General features: G+C 36.0%; 1 pseudogene; it reads left to right on the forward strand.

Annotated features, from left to right (window-relative positions):
• Nucleotides 1–1,586: 1,586 nt before the first annotated feature.
• On the forward strand, nucleotides 1,587–1,814 carry LOC104406737 (annotated as a pseudogene).
• Nucleotides 1,815–3,814: the final 2,000 nt, after the last annotated feature.

Here is a 3,814-nt window from a genome sequence, read left to right on the forward strand (position 1 = left end):
TGAAGGTGGACAGGATCTGCTTCTGTCTTTTGCTGTAGAAATCAGAAAGTTGAAAAAATAGTGGTGTGTATGCTTGGTAGTATTTAGGGGTTTGTTCTAAAACTTCTTTATTGCATGTCTGTGAAAGTGAGTAAATGTTAAGGCCAATGCAAATACTCAGGGTGCAAGCACATAGGTACCCAAAACTACATTTAATCAAGATCTTTAGTCACTACCAAATAAAAGGCTAATTCTGAGATCAAACACTCCCCACTGCATTATTTGTGGAATATAAGCTTATACTGAATTTTCTTCTCATAAGCTTGCTATTTCCATTGTCTCCTTCAGCACTTTTTGTCCCCTCTTCAGTAGCCCAAAGAAGCCGGCATACTGTTACTTGTGCTATGAGACAGCAGAATTAGCTCAGAAAATTTATACAGTTAATTGAAATTCTGCTGAGAAGGTGGGTTAATGTGCAGCCTTCACCCGGGTTCCAGCTCTCCCCTCTGACTGCTCACATGTACTCTGAGATTTCTAGCTTACAAAGCCTTGAGGTGAGCTGCTTTTCTATAAACCTTTCTGTTAGGACATGATGCCTGTCTTTCTGTCTGAAATCAGCGTGCAAAAGCGTTGACCTTAGTTTTGCCAAACTCCAAGAACTGAAACTCCTGCCAGGCTCCCCAAAAATGTGAGATTTTTTCTCAAAAGCACAAGGTGAAACACTACCTAGTTCTAAGGTCTTTATTTTTACCATCCGATTTTTGAGCATCCCAGGCAGAATTTTGGTCAGGTTTTAAAGTTAATTTCTGCAACTAGCCTGAAAGCTAGAAGTGTAGTTTTCATAAATGAAACCTGTGATTTTTGAAGTCCCTAAAGCAAAATAACCTTCCTGTTTAGCAGTGTGTAGTAATCTGTGCTGATTCAAGTGTTTTATATGGATTAGAAACTGTATTTTAAGGACTCAAATTTGAAAACATTAACAACTGCCGCTTATGATGATAATACATTAACATGGCAAATTCCAAATGATAGAATAGAGTAGAACTAGAAAAAAAAAAGTATTTCAGAGGTATATACTGAGCTCACTATTTAATGGTATGATAAACTGAAAACTGATAAAGGCAAAATAGTTTGAATATGGTGATAAGCATTAGAAAAGACAGCAGAATATTTACAGTAAAATAAAAAGTTCAAGAATTTTATCAGATCTAAAACATATTAAACTTTTGCTTGGAAACATATCTTGTATGTCATAACACAGAATTGATCTCTTATTTCCTTCTTGTACAAGTGAAGTATCTTTGCTTATATTTTCATTGTCTAGTTCATCACATTTTCTCAATGTAGCTGTTTTTAATTATATACTCGAGAACTGTCCCAGATTTTTAGAATTATTATTTTTTTGATACCAGCCCCAGGAGTGTTTACATCCTCTTTTGCAACTGGAACTATTATCATGGATACAAGAACCATAAAGTGAATTAATCATCTGTGAACTTCTTGAGTTCATTTGTATCTGACATCAAAAACTCCAATAAAATCTCAATGTTTCTGGTTTTATATGATACAAGAGAAAATGAATGATTTCTTTTTATTTTGAATTACAGATGGCATCTGCTCAAGATTCCAGATGTGGCCAGAAAGAAACATCTGACCAGAACTTTGATTACATGTTCAAACTGCTCATTATTGGCAACAGCAGTGTTGGGAAAACCTCCTTTTTGTTCCGATATGCTGATGATTCCTTTACGTCTGCATTTGTAAGCACAGTTGGGATCGATTTCAAAGTAAAAACGGTTTTCAAAAATGAAAAAAGAATTAAGCTACAGATTTGGGTAAGCCAAAACCAATACTTCTATGAACTAAGCAAGCTGTAGCAGTTTGATAGATAGCATTTAAGCTACTGTAGGTTTGCACTGAATGTCATAACCTTTATATATATATACACACACATATATATATGGCATAGTAATGAAAAATCAGTTAATTATTTCCTGTATCATTTTTCTGTCTTGAATAATAGAACATAGACAGTATTTTCTAAGTATTGAAGTATAGCAGGGTATGTATTCTGAATCGAATTCCATTAAGTAATAACGCAGGTTGGCACATACAGAGGCCGCAAGGCATAAACAACTGCAATATGTAGGCTCTTGAAAGTGATACATGTTATTAAAAAGTACTTTGAAATACCAGGTAGGTATTACATTTCTTACCACAAAAATTATAAATTCATGTAAGACCTATGATAGTGGCTGAATAATGGAAGGCATAATTTTTTGCCATCCTGATGACCTGAAACATCTTCCTCCTGCTGACGAAGAAAATATGTTGAAAGAGAGAATGTACCAGCTGTGTTGCCCAGGTGTACAAAACCCCTCATCTCTTGCCTACACTTTAAAGATGGTAGAAAGATGCCAACTGTAGGGAAGTGTGATGCCAGTGAATAGGTGTTCTTTTATGTAAGTCATCCTCAGAAAGAAAGGATAGTCGAAACTTATTTATGCAGGAGCCACTGATGCTCACATCTCGTAATTCTTGGGTGACAGGGTGATACTCACTTAAAGAAAAGGCAAGGGTAGCAGAACATTTAATAATGCAGGACCTGAAGTTAAAGCTTTAGGTCTTTGCCATCATTTGTGAGTGCTTGAAGATTTTGAGCAATTTTTCCTCCATGAGGTGTTTCTAACAACCTCATTAACCAAGATTTTCTTTTTCTGTGCATGAATACAAGTAATTAAAAAATTATTTAATGATGGGTAGACATGAAACCTCAGATCAAATATGACAAGTTAATCTAACATGTTTTCAACAGCAGATAAATTATCTTTTTAATATGGCAAAAAGTGAATTTCCCAGTTTCCTAGTCTGTCTCTCATTCATGTCTTTTTAGGTAGGCTTTGGCCCTTGATGCCTTAAATCATTTGTTGTTCTGTGCCCTTAAGGAACTCGAACACAGACTTTGCCTGTTGAGAACCTTTTTAAGCTTAGATTCTTGCTATTATCATAGATATAACAGTGCTACATAGTAGGTAATTGCATGTCATGTGCATGCTTTCACTGCAACAACTTGCTACTTTTGCTGTAGTACTGTAATGTTGGAGATCATGGAGATAAGTTGCGTTGACATTACCTGACTATTTTTTTATAGTGGAACAATAAAATTGTGTTCACATTAGTCTTTACACTTCTTTTAGTCAGCAAGCATCCTCTGCAATAGATTTTATTGTACGTCTCTCCCAGCAAAAGCAGCAGCATTAGTTTACAGTGTTGTATTAAGGTAATTAGTTTGACACCAGTATATTTCTCATAATACCTCTCCACAGCAGACTGCTAATACGTGCTTGGCTCAAAAGCGGCCCCTTAATTTAAATGTGTTCAGGGCTACCTATGGCATAAGGAGGATGTAGCAACTGTATTCTTGCCAGCTGGAATAAACTTCCAGTTTTAGCAAAATGGACATTTTGTTGTTCTTTGTATGAAACAGTATGCAGAGTCCAATAAGACTCTGGTGCTCCTTGACTGAAAAAACTTGCAATTGAAGTCAGTGTAACAAACACAAGGTCTCATGTCCCTTAGGAGTGATGGAATAGGGGCTCAGAGCATGGAAGAGACCTTCCTAAAGTCTCTCAGGACGTAGGTTTAGAGACAGGTCTTCAGATCTTACTTTCATGCTAAAGCTTTTTACCTCCCAGCCAGCGATGCATCTTGGTGTGTCGAGGATTTTTTTGTTTTGTCTTTTCATTAAAATTTTAATGCCAGTTCTCAAAAGGCCTCAACATTCCAAATTAACTCAAACTGCAACAGCATTTTATTGCTGTTTCCACTTTTTAGA

The sequence above is a fragment of the Nestor notabilis genome, unplaced genomic scaffold (genome assembly GCF_000696875.1).
Source record: "Nestor notabilis isolate BGI_N333 unplaced genomic scaffold, ASM69687v1 scaffold13710, whole genome shotgun sequence".
NCBI lineage: Eukaryota > Metazoa > Chordata > Aves > Psittaciformes > Psittacidae > Nestor > Nestor notabilis.